This window comes from Hylobates moloch, unplaced genomic scaffold, assembly GCF_009828535.3.
Source record: "Hylobates moloch isolate HMO894 unplaced genomic scaffold, HMol_V3 SCAFFOLD_37, whole genome shotgun sequence".
NCBI classification, from domain to species: Eukaryota; Metazoa; Chordata; class Mammalia; order Primates; family Hylobatidae; genus Hylobates; species Hylobates moloch.
This window is the reverse complement of record NW_026652312.1, coordinates 1,530,549-1,546,416: the sequence shown is the minus strand read 5'-3', so window position 1 is coordinate 1,546,416 and position 15,868 is coordinate 1,530,549. Positions and strand designations below refer to the sequence as shown.

General features: G+C 37.6%; 1 long non-coding RNA gene across 1 annotated transcript in view; it reads right to left on the bottom strand.

Annotated features, from left to right (window-relative positions):
* LOC131382520 (uncharacterized) overlaps positions 1-14,229 on the bottom strand; it is a 35,974-nt gene extending 21,745 nt beyond the window's left edge. Inside the window, exons 1-2 of the long non-coding RNA XR_009212066.1 lie at positions 14,184-14,229; positions 9,844-9,878 (exon numbers count right to left, since the gene is read on the bottom strand). This is a non-coding gene — a long non-coding RNA (uncharacterized LOC131382520). The remainder of the gene's footprint in view (positions 1-9,843; positions 9,879-14,183) is intronic.
* Between the last annotated feature and the right edge of the window lie 1,639 nt (positions 14,230-15,868).

Below are 15,868 nucleotides of genomic sequence, written 5' to 3'. Positions count from 1 at the left end.
AAGAAAGAAAGAAAGAAAGAAAGAAAGAAGAGACAGGTGGATCACAAGGTCAGGAGATTGAGACCATCCTGGCTAACATGGTGAAACCCCATCTCCACTAAAAGTACAAAAAAAAAAAAAAATTAGCAGGGCATGGTGGCAGGTGCCTATAGTCCCAGATACTTGGGAGGCTGAGGCAGGAGAATGGCATGAACCCCAGAGGCAGAGCTTGCAGTGAGCTGAGATTGCTCCACTGCACTCCGGCCTGGGTGACAGAGTGAGACTCCATCAAAAAAAAAAAAAAAAAAAAAAAAGGAACAGTGAACTAACTCTTTCACCTTTTACAAAGTTAACTCAAATGAATTATGGAGTTCAGTGTAAAATGTAAAACTATAAACTTTAAAAAATCAGAGAAAATCCTCAAGATTTAGGGCTACACATGGGTTATTAGACTTTACACAAAAGCACGATCCATAAAATAAAAAATTGGCAAATTAGACCTCATCCAAATTAAAAATTTTTCTATGTAAAAACTGTATTAAGGAAATGAAAAAGCAAACTACGAAGTATGAGAAAATATTGGCAAATCTTATATTTGACAAATAAGTAGTACGAAGAATATTTAAAATGCTCTCAAAACTCAACAGTAAGGGGTGGGCATGGTGGCTCAAGCCTGTAATCTCAGCATTTTGGGAGGCTGAGGTGGGTGGATCACCTGAGGTCGGGAGTTTGAGACCAGCCTGACCAACAGCCTGACCAACATGGAGAAACCCCATCTCTACTAAAAGTACAAAATTAACCGGGTGTGGTGGTGGGCGCCTGTAATCCCAGCTACTCAGGAGGCTGAGGCAGGAGAATCACTTGAACCAGGGAGGCAGAGGTTGCGGTGAGCCGAGATTGCACCATTGCACTCCAGCCTGGGCAACAAGAGTGAAACTCCATCTCAAACAACAGCAACAACAACAAAAAACAAAAATCTCAACAATAGGAAGACAATATGATTACAAAAGATATGAAGAGACATTTCAATGAAGAGAATATACTGATGCAAATAAACATATGAAAACATATTCAGCATCATTGGCCATTAAGAAAATGCAAACTAAAACAATAATAAAGTACCAAACACACCCATTAAAATGGCTTAAATCACAAGTAGTGACCACATCAAATACTGGCAAGGATGTAGATAACTCTGAGTGCTTATACATTGCTGGTGGCTACAAAATATGGCACAGCCATTCTGGAAACAGTTTGGCAGTTTCTTAAGAAAACTAAACACTGGGACCTAGTAATTGCACACCTAGGCTTTTATTCCCCCAAACGATTCATTGTCATGCAAAAACCTGGGAGCTCGGATGTTTATAGCAACTCTATTTGTAATAACCCAAATCTGGTAACAACCTAGGTATTCTTCTTTGGAGAAATAGTTAAGATGTGGCATATCCATACCATGAAATACTATTCAGTAATAAAAGGATGCACATTATTAATGTCTTCAAGAACCTAGATAAATAAGGGAATTGTGCTAAGTGAAAAAAGCCGGTCTGAGGATTTTATATGATTCCATGTATACAGTATTCTCATTAGTGTTTGCACATAGTTAAGTAAGGGATGAGGCAGGAGGATAATGGATGTGACTATATCAAAGGCAACATGAAGGATTCCAATGGTAATGAAACATTTCCCTATATTGACTGTGTCAATCTCAATAGTCTGATTGTGATATTGCACTCTAGTTTTCAAGCTATTATCATTGGGGAAAACTGGAAAAAATATTAATTCTTACAACTTCATGGGAATGTATAATCTCAAAATTAAAAAGTTCAGTAAAACAAGGTAAATAATTATCTGTAAGTTGCTTTTCCTACAATCACAGAGAAAGGAAAGTTAATAAATGTCAAACTAAAAAAAATGACAGTTGAGAAAGATATATGTAAGTAGATGTTTGCTTTTAATCATAAAAGCAGTTCAGAGGGAACCTAGGCTGTATCAAAGAGACCGAGAAAACAGGAAAAAAGGCACAGTATCTTTTTGATGTATAGAAAGAAAGCGAATAAAGCCTATGAAATATTGGAGGGCTGGTATGTTCCTTAAAAAAAATAAATGTAACAAGTGGACAGCTACTTTTGTGAATAATTTGAGACCAGTGTAGTTTCATTTAGGACTTGGATGAAGATGACCTCACAAGACTCTCTTTAGTTCTATGAGTTTTACGTGCAATAGCTTTTGGTTTTGCTATAGAAAATAAAAAATGGCTAATATAATTACTCTTGGAACAATACCAAGTAGCGTTTCAGTGACAAAAACTAATGATGGGTTTTGAAAGGTCTGACGTGAAATACAAAAGAAGGGCTTAAATCCATAACCATAAATGGGACATTGAAATATAAAATACATAATAGCCCGTTTTCCAGAAAAAGATTACTACTCTCAAGATTTCCTGTAAACTACTCAGTTTTACTGACAATCCAATTCAAGAAATATTTTTAAAATTCTGACTGTGTTTTAAAGCTTTTTGCTAGATGCTGTAGTGTAGCGAGTATACAAATAATGAATAAAAATATCTGTCTTTATGCCCAAGGATGTTACCACATATAAATAACTCATTATAAAAGAAGATAGAAGAAAATAAATACCTAATGTTGATTAGAAAGACAATATGCTCTATAAAGACGAATACTAAGCAACACATTTTTATTATTCTCTCATTCTCCTACTTCTGAGAAGATTCCTTCAATAAATCACTTTTATGAGAATCTTGGTCTCTGCTTTTAAGGCACCCAACCTAAGAAATGAACAAGAGAAAGGTATTGTGCATTCTAAAAATGCCAAGTACACTTAGGGATGAAGAACACGCTGTGTGTAAAGTATATTGATTGGTAAACTTGGGAAGGTAGGTTATATTTAAGCCACAACTTATTTGAAGTTCATATAAAGGATTTGGGATATATTTTTATAAGCACGTTTTTCATGAAGCAGGTGCTTTCAAGTCACCAATAATTGATAAAAATATAAGAGGTGTATGAATGATGGAATCAAAAGGAGAGAAATTGTGGGCAATGTGATCAATTAGAGAATCCATTTAGGTGGCATCAGTGGCAGTGGAGGAAATAAAGCTGACAGATTTCATAAACAATTATTGGGTTATAGCAGCTAAATATAAAATCAGGCTTGAAAATGAAGGAGTCTATGATACTGGGTGGAAGGTACTGTCTTCAGCTGAGATAATAAGTTGGGGGAAATATTGAATTCTGATTTGTATATATGTTGCTGAGTGGGAAGAAGGCTGTCAAGTCTATTTATAGATGTAAATACAGAAACCATCAAAATTAGAGGAAATTTACAACTATAGAATGGATGGGACTGCCACCACAAAAGTGCTCAGTGAGAAAGTCACTTTGATGAAATTTAATATATTCGTGAGAAAAAAAAAACTGATTGAAAGAAGGTAGAAAATTTAGTATATAGCAAATGAGAAAGTTTAAAGAATAAAGGTGCTATCTGGTATTCTATAAAGTGATTTACAAACGGAAAAAGCCATTGTATTTAACAGGACATCATTAGTGATTTTTGATGATAATTTTATGGGTAATAATAGGTAAGAAATGTTTTAATGATGTTAAATAGTGAATTTAGGCTTTCTAAAAAAAAGTTGGCAATGAAAACAAAGACGATAAAGCATTGGAACGGAAAAGAATGGAAAATTGTAAACCTTCTGTGACTTAAACATATTTGTTAGAAATAACCAGTGAAGATAACTTATATCATCAAAATGACCTCCTCATGTTTTTAAATCATCTCTTAATAAAATAATGAAATTATATTTACTTTTTAAAGTGTCACAAGCCTAAGGATATTTGCATCTGTAGGAGATGAACAATTTTAATTTTAAATGTGTATATCAGGGAGTTTGCAATATCTGGTTACAATTTTTATTTCCAGATGAAACTAGAGAGAAGATGAATATTGCAACAGCAAAAATATCTTACCAAATTCCTTTCTGCAAATGATCACTATAATTTTTTTTCTCAGATTGGGATGATGTATACACATATGAATGGTTTTCCTTCTGTTCTCCATATGGATGTTATTATTATTTATTTCTTTTGACTTTAGCCAATTAAATATCTCTCTCAAATTGAAGGGAAGCAGAAGTGATATCTAAAATCAAAATCAAACGGTTTTTTTCACCAACAAATAAATTTGAAGTAAGTCCCCATGTCTCCTATCCATTCCTCTATAAAAACAGTTATTTTCTTTTACATCTATCGTTCACTTTATGTAATTGATCATTTCATTTTACTGATATGTTCCCAAAATATAAATCATGATGTTTTACAACTCTAAACTCTTCAGTGACTTTTTGTTACATGTTGAATGAAAATCTCAAATCCTAACTGCAGCCTGCAAATTCATACAGCCTCTCCACCTCTTAAGCATCATCTCCTGCCAACCCAACAATCACCACTTCTGCCACTCCAACACTACGTAGCAGACCCAGAATCCTTCTTACTGTCCCCTGTAACATGCCAAGTTCTTCCCCACTTCGGGGACTTCGACAGGCTGTATCCACTGCCTGAAACATTCTTTTATCTACTTACTGTTCAACTGAGTTATAGCCCTCAGGAGTCAGCTAAATGCTACCTCTTCAAAGAAGCCTCTCAGTCTAATGTAGTTCCCCTCTAATTCTCTCTCATAAAACCCTAATTTCTCCTAGCACATTTTTATACTGTCCAAATGTATGTTTATTTCTTGGTTATCTGATGTATATTTCTTCCACCTTTGTACAATAGAGAATAAAGCAATTATATCGTTATATTTTCAGTGCATATCACAGGGCTGAATACATAGAAGACAATAAAATATATTTGTAAAATAAGTGGATCCTTACAGCAAGGGTCTTAAGCAGAATCAGTATTACCCTAAAATATTAAATGCAGCTTTATATCTGTATCTATATTTATGTTTACACACACATATCTCTCATATCTATCTATGTATCTATCATCCATCTATCATCTCTGTGTGTGTGTGTGTGTTTGTGTGTATGTGTGTAAGTATCACAAGAACTGTATACAAAGGAGACAAAGCAATGCACCTTTGCTAAAGTTGTAATGTTTACTCCTCCGTCAGGAGAGAGGTAGCTTATGGTAACAGATAGAGTGCTGTTCCAAGGGTGGCGTGAGTTGGAAAGGTTAATACATATCTGGACTTACTACAACATTTCTATTCTATCAAAGAGAAAAATATTTTTTCAAAAGGAAATCACTAAGGAATCCAGTCAGGAAGAGGTTAGTAGAAAAGGTTAAAGCAGCAGTGGATGAGGATAAGAAATGTTTTGCGATTGGCGTTAAACACATGCAGGTTGTATTCTGTGGAATACTTTTGTGGAAGTATAGGGCACTTACCTTCTCATGGTCACAATAATCCATCAAAGAATTATGAAGCTTGACAAATATGTTAACACAATGGCATATTGCACAGTTTGGAAATACTTCAATCCAATTAAATTGATGATCAATATTAACCAACACAAATTTACCGCTTGTCAATTTGAAGTCATATGCATCTACTGAAATCGTACATAATCTTCAAATAAAGACAATAATAATAAGGTCATAATTACACCTAACATAATACAGCTATCCTTTGTACAACTGGAAGTACACCATTCCCCAACCCAAATGCTATAACATAAAGTTAACAACACTTACTTAAATGCTGATATGAAGTCAATAAATCTTACCAATCCCCAACCCAAATGCTATAACATAAAGTTAACAACACTTAAATGCTGATATGAAGTCAATAAATCTTATGTCACGTGATAAAGGAAAAAGGAAATAAAATGAAGATATTTTCTTAGCACAAGTGTATACATGCATAAACATGCTCTTAACAAAATAAGGAGGAAATACTCATAACAACTACAGTCCTCCTTTCTGCAACTGGTCACATGGTTGTAGCTTGGATTGATGACAACCTTCTTCTACTACCCATTCTGTATTTCCTTTGCCTTCAGCAAGCACCTCAGCAGATCCTGGCGGAATGACCGAATCCTTCATTTCTAAAGGGTCTGGGCCATTTGTAGGTCTGTCTGCATTGAGTTGTAGTTTCCCATTGACCTTAAGCACAGGGCGTTGTGATAGTAAGAGATGCCCTATGGGATCTCCTGTATTCCACACATACTCTTCCTTACCTCCATTGTGGAGGAGTAGACTGATTTTATCTTGATAGTCTGTGTCAATCACTCCAGCCAACACTGTAACTCCCTTATTAGCCTGTTGACTTAAAGGTAGGAGGAGCCCAAGATGGCCAGATGGCAATCTTAACTTGCAGTTCAATAGAATCATTGTTGTGTCTCCTGGAGGCAACATTCCTCCTTCTGGAACTAAGACCTCTAGGCCAGGAGAATGTAATGTTGTGAGAACAGGAAGGAAAACTTTTGCTAGTGGATCACTAGGGGTGATGGTGAGTAGTGCCACTTCCACTTCCACCCCTTGATTCCTGGACCCATGAATCCTGGCTATGGGATAAACAGTACCATATGCAGGACACTGATTCAGAACATTCACAGCTTTCTGAAGAACTTTGCTTCAGGCCTGCAAAGTATTGTCACCTAGGTGGCATTGTAATTGTGACTTCAAATGGCCATTCCACCATTCTATCAATCCAGCTGCTTCAGGATGATGAGGAAAATGGTAAGACCAGTGAATCCCATGAGTGTGAGTCCACCGCTGCACTTCTTTAGCCATAAAGTGGGTGCCTTGGTCAGAGGCAATGCTATATGGAATAACATGATGGTGGATAAGGCATTCCCTGAGTCCATGAATGGTAGTCTTGGCAGAAGCATTGTGTGCAGGAGAGGGAAATCCATTGCAAGAGTAAGTGTCTATTCCAGTGAGGACAAACCACTGCCCTTTCCATGATGGAAGAGATCTAATATAGTCAACCTGCCACCAAGTAGCTATCTGATCACCCCAAGGAATGGTGCCATATCGAGGACTCAGTGATGGTCTCTGCCACCCAGTGGTGGCCCAATTTGGTGGCAGTCAGCCTTAGTGAGTGGAAGTCCATGTTGTTGAGCCCCTGCATAACTTCCATCCCTGCCACCATGGCCACTTTGTTCATGGGCCCATTGGACGATGACAGGACCGGCTAGGGAAAGAGGCTGAGTGGTGTCCACAGAATGAGTCATCCTATACACTTGATTATTAAAATCCTCCTCTGCTGACATCACCCTTTGGTGAGCACTCACATGAGATACAAATATCTTCACCATTTTTGATCACTTAGAGAGGTCCATTCACAGACCTCTTCCCCAAATTTTTTGTCACCAATTTTCCAATCATGCTTTTTCCAAGTCCTGGATCACCTAGCCAAACCATTGGCTACAGCCCATGAATTGGCATATAATCACACATCTGGCCAGTTCTTCTTCCAAGCAAAGTGCACAATCAGGTACAGAGCTTGAAGGTCTGCCCACTGGGAGATTTCCCTTTGCCACTGTCCATTAGGGATGTCCTAGAAAGGGGCTGTAGTGCAGCAGCTGTCCACTTTTGAGTGGTGCCTACGTATTATGCAGAGCCATCTGTGAGCCAGGTCCTAGTTTTCTCTTCCTCTGTTAATGGATCACAGGGAACTCCCTATAAGGCCATCAGTTCAGGCTGGGGACAGAAGACAGAGTGGCAGGAGTGGGGACAGTGGGCATTTGAGCCACTTCCTCATGTTACTTACTTTTGCCCTCAGGAGCTACTTGAGCCCAATCATGTGTATACCACTTCCATTTGGTTATGGAATGCTGTTGTGCCCACTTTAAGACTAGATGGGGCAGAAAGCACCCAGTTTATGACAGGCAGTTCGCATGGTGACTTGATGACCCATAGTTAAACATTCAGTTTCTACCAAAGCTTAGTAATAGGCCAAGAGCTGTCTCTCAGAAGGAGAATAGTTATCTGCAGAAGATGGCAGGACCTCGCTCCAAAATCCTAGAGATCTCCACTGTGATTCACCTATGGGAGCCTACCAAAGGCTCCAAACAGCATCCCTATCGCCACTGACACCTCAGTGTCAGCACCTTTGGATCTGCTGGGTCATATGGCCCAAGGAGCAGAGCAGCTTGCACCACAGCCTGGACCTATTGCAGAGCCTTCTCTTTCTCTGGACTCCACTCAAAACTGGTGACCTTTCAGGTCACTTGATAAATGGGCTGGAGTAATACACCCAGATGAGGAATGTGTTGCCTCCAAAATACAAATAGGGGCACTAGGTGTCGTGCCTCTTTCTTGGCTGTAGGAGGGGCCAAATGCAGCAACTTATCCTTCACCTTAGAAGGAATATCTCAAAAGGCCCTACACCACTGGGGCCCTAGAGACTTTACTGAGGTAGAGGGTCCCTGAATTTTAGTTGGATTTATTTCCCACCCCATGGCACACAAATGTCTCACCAATAAGTCCAATGTGTTTGTTACTTCCTGCTCACTGGATCCAATCAGCATGTCATCAATGTAATGGACCAGTGTGATATTTTGTGGAGAGGAAAAGCAATCAAGATCTCTGCAAACAAGATTATGGCACAAAGCCAGAGAGTTGATATACCCCTGAGGTAGGACAGTGAAGGTATATTGCTGGCCTTGCCAGATGAAGGCAAATTGCTCCCAGTGGGCCTTATGGATAGGAATAGAGAAAAAGGCATTTGCCAGTCAATAGCTGCATACCAGGTACCAGGAGATGTGTTAATTTGCTCAAGCAATGAAACTGCATCTGGTACAGCAGCTGCAATTGGAGTCACCACTTGGTTAAGCTTACGATAATCTACTGTCATTCTCCAAGATCCATTTTCTGCACAGGCCAATTGGGAGAGTTGAAGAGAAATGTGGTGGGAATCACCACCCCTGCATCTTTCAAGTCCTTGATGGTGGCACTAATTTCTGCAATCACGCCAGAGATGCGGTATTATTTTTTAATTTATCATTTTTCTAGTTAGAGGCAGCTCTAATGGCTCCATTTGGCCTCTCCCACAATAATAGCCCTCATCCTACCAGTCAGGGAGCCAATGAGGGGATTCTGCCAGCTGGTAAGGACATCAAATTCTACAATTACGTTTCATTATGTATAGGAATAATATGCTATTTGTTCTATGTATTGATAGAAACCTTTAGCTCAATAGTGCTTCTCAATGTTTTTAATCAATGTATCCGAATAACAGAGAACACCCTGAAATTTGAGAGTACAGCTCAAAATAAGTTCATTTCATGAGCAACCAAAAATTCATATAATTTTGAATTAACTGCAAAAATATTTTGCGGCATTAAATTAGTATTTTAATTTACTTATTTTTCCAAAATGTTTTAATAAAATTAATTAGACTGAAAAGCCTTGACATTTTAACATATTTTTGGACATTTAAATTTATTTTTAGAACTCCAGCACATAGCCATTTGGCCTAATATAAGAAGCTTGAGCATAGGGCCAAAGTTCAGTATTTGTCTCTAAGTTTAGCCTTCTGTAACTGTGTAACATAGGGTAATTTATTCAATCTGTATGAGCCTCACGTGTCTCAGTTGACAACAGAGATACATATTCTTACTTGGCTGCATAATTGTAAATGTTGAAGTTAAATGAGAGGTTGCAATGAGTTCAAGTGTAGATTTTAAAAAGGTGAAATCATGACTCTTATGTAAAAATAAAATGAACCCTTGTCAAAAAATTTATTCAACTCCTTAATTATAAGAAAGATGTTATGAATGGTCCAAAGAGCTTTTGTGAAGTAGGTATAAGTTGACAAGTTAACAAAGAAATGTTAGGAGTTTTGGGGTGGGTGCAAAACTGATTAATATCCAATAGAAACTTAAACTCTTACCTCTGGAATGATCAGTTTCACCAGACAGAAATAATCTGCAATTTGAACAGGTGAGAATATGCAAGTTAACTTCTGCCTTGACAATTAATAAATTGCCTCATCAATAGAAAGTCAAACTCAGCACTACACTGAAAAAAGCCTAGTAATCTCTTCTGCCCATTTCTAATTTTTAGATGAGTCTAAGAGTGAATGGGGATTGGAGAAATAACTGCATTTGTAAAATTAATGTAGAATTTATTTTTAAATGGCTAGGGAAAATTTTAAAAATTATAATATTTTAAACATTAAATGTGTATTATTTTTTAGGTAATGCATGTAAACTTTATATTTATTTTTCACCACACATCTGAGTGGTATCTTAAGGATTTTCACCATTGTTCAGACAGTGAAACTGAGGCTGGGAATATTATTTATATTTACATTCCAAAAATATTCTACCCCATCTCTTCAGCTTTTAACTGTATTTAGATATAATCCATCATAAAAGTAAAATAATAATTTTATTGTGGCTCTACTTCTAGCTACTGTTTTGGCTCATGGCTGGTATCATATACAATAATGTTGGCTTTGTAGCCAGAGTACATGAAGATATCAATTCATACAATCTTGCTCCCGAGAATATAAGATATGAAAGACTGCTTGTGAGGATAAAGAAAGGGAGAGGGTAATAAAGAGAAGATGAGAGAGAGAACTTACTTGTAGAAGAATTCAGAATTGCTGAGTTTTGGGGGCCCAATTGAAGCTGGTAAGTGTTAATTTATACTTTTAACCACCTGCATTTTGATAGATTCATTTTGTGATGTTTCCGTTTTGTTGTTGTTTCGTTTTAAGCAGCTCTCAATAGGCTTAGGAGATATCGTGACAAGACAAGCAGTTGGGTTTTTGTTTTGTAACAGCACAGGAGAGGAAAACTTGTAAGGATACAGGTAAATTTGCGGGCATAAGTGTGAATAGTTGGATGGCTTCTATTTTCTTTGTGAAAAAGGATAACTGATAGCTACTAAGTGAGGAAGAGCTGGAGTATAAGACAAAGTCAAATTCTTTCAAGTCTGAATCCAATAACCTCCCTTCTCAGCATCTCACTCTTCTTGTGAGAATATTAAACTGAAGGCATAAAACGAAGGGAAGAATTCAGAGGAAACTTTTCTTTTGTAAGGAGTTCAAAGAAAGAGAAGCCAAGAAGGAAATGAAAGGTTCAGTCCGAAAGATAGAAGAAGGACCAGGAAAATCAAAAGACTGGAATTTTGAGATGTAGAAAGGCCAAAAGCAACAAAGCTGCATGATGCAGGGTTAACGTAGGAGGAGAAAAACTTTTCTCAGTAATGAGGATTTTCTTAGCAACAGCAGTTTTTAACAGCAGTATGAAAGGAAATTTTTTTTTTAATTTGAGAAGAAAATAATTCAAATAAAATATGGAGCATATTTTTAAAAATCATTGATGTATAATTGATATACAAAAACTCTACATATGTAATGCATTTTGTTGGTGCAAAAGTAATTGCGGTTTTTGCCATTACTTAAAAGTAAGTAACATTATTTTTAATGGCAAAAACCACAATTACTTTTGCACCAGCCCAACACACAACTTGATGAGTTTAGAGATAAGTATAGAGTGCTTTTAAACTATACTTTCAGAAATGTTGAAAAATACATTTATAATAGAAAGGGAAAGTTTGTTTTCTTAATATTTAAAGAGATTTTTTGTGTAGTAATAAGAAATGGGCTAGGCGCGGTGGCTCACGCTTATAATCCCAGCACTTTGGGAGGCCGAGGCGGGCGGATCACGAGGTCAGGAGATCGAGACCACAGTGAAACCCCGTCTCTACTAAAAATACAAAAAATTAGCCGGGCGTGGTGGCGGGCGCCTGTAGTCCCAGCTACTCAGAGAGGCTGAGGCAGGAGAATGGCGTGAACCCGGGAGGCGGAGCTTGCAGTGAGCCGAGATCGGGCCACTGCACTCCAGCCTGGGTGACAGAGCAAGACTCCGTCTCAAAAAAAAAAATAAATAAATAAAAAAAAAAAAAAAGAAATGCATGAATATTTCATTAAAGATGGTCAGAGAAGTTGAACCAGAAATAAAAATGACTAATAATTATTTTAACATATTAACTCACAACAGTAATAACATAATGAAATGGATGCCATTATTTGCTTTATAAAACTGTTAAGTTATAAAAGAATGAACAGTTTTATATGCTACCTGTCAGGTCTAATTTTACATTCTTCTAGGGAGATGTAAAAGGCAATTTTCAATGTATAGGAAAGCTTGTAATAAAGTTAGTTAATTTCAATTTTTATATTTTGTGTTAAGAACTTTATAAAATATAAACTATTCAAGTAATTTATTTATATACCACAAAAATGTTTGTAATTACCCAAGCAAGCATAACAATGAACAATTAAAAATGACCCAAATGTCTAAAAATAGGAGATTGGGAAAAGCTCATATAAGGGAATATTAAATGTCCATTACAATTATACCTTCAAAAGGCAATTTACTATAATTTAAGAAATCACAATTTGTTATTAAGGTAAAAAAAGCCTTAAAACAATAGGTACCGTATCATTCCACTTACAAACATTAACATATACATACCATCTGGGAACAAATATTACTTGGAGGTATTTCAAACAAAAAGTTATGCTTTCTGTTTGCTTTGTTCATTTCATTCCACATTTTAAACTTTGATCTATGGTACTTTTATAGTTGCAAAACAAAATTCTTGACTTAAAAAATTTTGCAGTGAAGGAAAAAATAAAGTTAGAATGGTGAATGAAATGAAGATTTAGAATTGAGCCTAATTTCTTGTTAAGGTAGTGTTCACTTGGGTATTTTTCTTCCCAAATGGGAGGTAACCAATGGAGACTGAGAGTTGAAAAGCCAAGAATATATGTATTTCAAGTGCTTAAAGACAACCAGAATCTTATCGTTTTCACTGATCACAGATCTTTTCTATATACCAACAATACACTAATTTCTTTATTATTTCTCTGTGGAATGCCTTTTGCCATTTCTGTTTCTTAGCTCAATGTCTTCTCCAATTCTTTTCAAAAATAAAATTAAAGTCCTATTGAGTTCAGGGTCAAATTCAGGTCAGACAAGGCAAAACAAACAAAATGTCTCCCTAATAGTTCTGAAAGATTCTCTCAGGACTAAAACCTAATCTTATGTTTAATGCATTTTATCATCATCAGTGGAAATAATACTAAATGATCTCACTGATACGATTCAAATTTTGGTGCTATAATAATGAACTATAAACAAAAACGCAGAAATAACAGATGTAAAATATGATTTTATTGTTTCATATTTAATTATGTCATGGCTTAAATTATGCTATATGGGTCATACTGTATAACTGAGAGCCCACTGTGGGTTACACTTTATGTTCTGCAAGTCTTTACTTAGCTCTGTGACCTTTTTAACTTCTCCTGATTTTAATGTGTTCCTTTGATAAAAATGGAGCTGGGCTAAAGCAACTTAATGTGCAGCAGAATCACCAGGTGATGCTACTGTCGTTGCTGTTCTAGGGACCACATTTTGAGAATCACTGAGTTAGCTGACATTTTAGATTTCTTCTAGCTTAGAAACTCAAATCTATATGCTCAAGGCAGTGCACTGACACAGTATAAGGGCACATTGGAATGTTTTACCATCATTTACATAGTTAGACCAATCAGAAGACTGGTCCTAGCCCATGTAATGTTGTTATAACAGAATATCTGAGTCTGAGTAATTTATAAAGAAAAGAGGTTTATTTAGCTCATGGTTCTGAAGGCTTGGAAGTACAAGAAGCATAGAGCTGGCATCTGCTCAGCTTCTGGTAAGGGCTTTTTGTGTTGTGTCATAAAATGACGAAGAAAGTCAAAAGGGGCACGGGCATGTATGAAAAGCCAAAACCTAAGGGGCAGCTTGGCTTTGTAACAACACACTCTCAAAGGAACATCTCTGCAAAAACTAATCCAGTCTTGTAAGGGTGATAACTCACTCCCTACTGGAGCACCAAGCCATTCATGAGGGATCCGCCTCTATAACCAAAACACATCCCACTAGCCCCACCCCCAACAGCACCACAGTGGGGATCAAACTTTAACATGAGTTTTTTTGGGAACAAACCAGAGCACTGCTAAAATCCTCTTTATTCCAGATGTATAGCATTTCTATGATATTCTTTCTTACAGCAAGATAAGGAAATCATTTCACACAGAAAGAGAGAAAATTACTTTAGTAACAGTTTACTTTAGACAATTTACTAGATGCCTTAGTATTTTGCATATGCTGCAAAAAACAAAATACCTGAGACTGAGTAATTTTTAAAGAACAGAATTTTATTTCTTACCGTTCTGGGGCTGCAAATTTCGAGATCAAGGCACAGGTGCTGGCAGGTTTGTTGTCTGGTGAGGTCTCTGCTTCTAAGCAGTTGGTCTCTGCTTCCAAGAAGGCATCTTAACTACTACTTCTGGAGAGGAATTCTGTGTCCTTATATGGCAGAATGCAAAAGGGCAAAAAAGGGACAAACTCTCTCCATGAAGCACCTGTATAAGGGCAATTAAGAGAATTAATCCCATTCTCAAAAGAGCAGCCCTGCTGGTCTAATCTCGTTTTAATTGTCCCAACTATTAAAATACTATCACATTGACAACACCTGAATTTGGAGGAATATATTCACAACACAGCCTTCTTTCTGTCCCTGCTCCCCCATTTGTGTTCTTCCTATATGCAAAATACATTTACTCCATTTCAATAACTCCCCAAAGTCTTATCTCATTCCACCAACAATTTTACAGACTCAGTCCAAAATTTTATCTAAACATCATATGGATGAGATTCAAGGTACAGTTCATCCTAAGGCAAAGTCCACCCCAGCTGTGAGCCTGTGAAATCAAACAACTTATGCGCTTTCAATTTACAATGATGAGACAGGTAAAGGACAGACATTTTCATTCTGAAAGGGAGAAATAGGAAAGAAGAAAGGAAAGGTGTGGCAGGTCCTATGTAAGTCCAAGACCCAACAGAGCAAACAACATTAAATCTTAAGCCTTGAGCTCATCTTCTTTCACTCTTATGTCTCACCTTACACTGGGATGGAGGTGGGGCCCCTAGGGCCTCAGATAGCTCTGCCCCAATCTGTGCTTCAGTTCTCGTGCACTGAAGTTGCATGCCTACGACTCTCCCAGGCTAGCACTGTACACTGGTCACTCTACAGTTTTGAGGTCTCAGGGGTGTCTCTGCCCGCACTGCCCAGTAAACATTTTCTTCGTGGGGACTCTCTGTGGTGGCCCAGACCCCACAGGCTCCTGAGTATTGCCCTATTAGGGGCTCTGTTTGAAACTCTTGGCCCTTTGGTGGTTCTCTGCCTGGGCCCTGAAGCTGGCTGGGACATTTTTTTGAAATCTAGGTGAAGGTAGCCATGCCTCTACAGTTTGTGCATTCATTGAGTCAAAAGAGTTAGCACCATGATTAGGCTGCCAAGGTTAATGATTTATGTCCCCCAGAGGAGTGGTTCAAGCCACAGCGGGGGTCACCTGGGCCACATCTTGGATGCTGAGGAGCTCTGTGCCTGAATGTGGGAAGCAGAGATCTGAGATGGCTCTGGCCAGTGAGCCTGGAGTTCCTACTGGCACCCCAGTCCCCTCCTTCATAAGTATTCTGCCATCAAGGCTCTAACATTATGGATCTGCAATGAACGTGGCTGCCCCGAAAATCTTCAAAATGCCTTTGAAGTCATTCTTCTATGGTTTGATAAATAGCACCTGGCTTCTTTCTAATCATATGAATCCCTTTAGCAAATGGTCACTTGCCCTTGGTCACATCCTTGGTGTTCTCTCCTATACATGTTATACATTTTTTAGTCTTTACATAGCCAGGCTGGGAATTGTACAAATCTTTATGCTCTGGTTCCCTTTTAACAATAAAATTTTGTCTTTAAATCATATCTCTCTTTTTGCATTTCACTCTAAGCAATTGAAGGAAACCATGCAGTACCCTGAATTCTTTGCTGCTTAGAAGTTCCTTCCTCCAAAT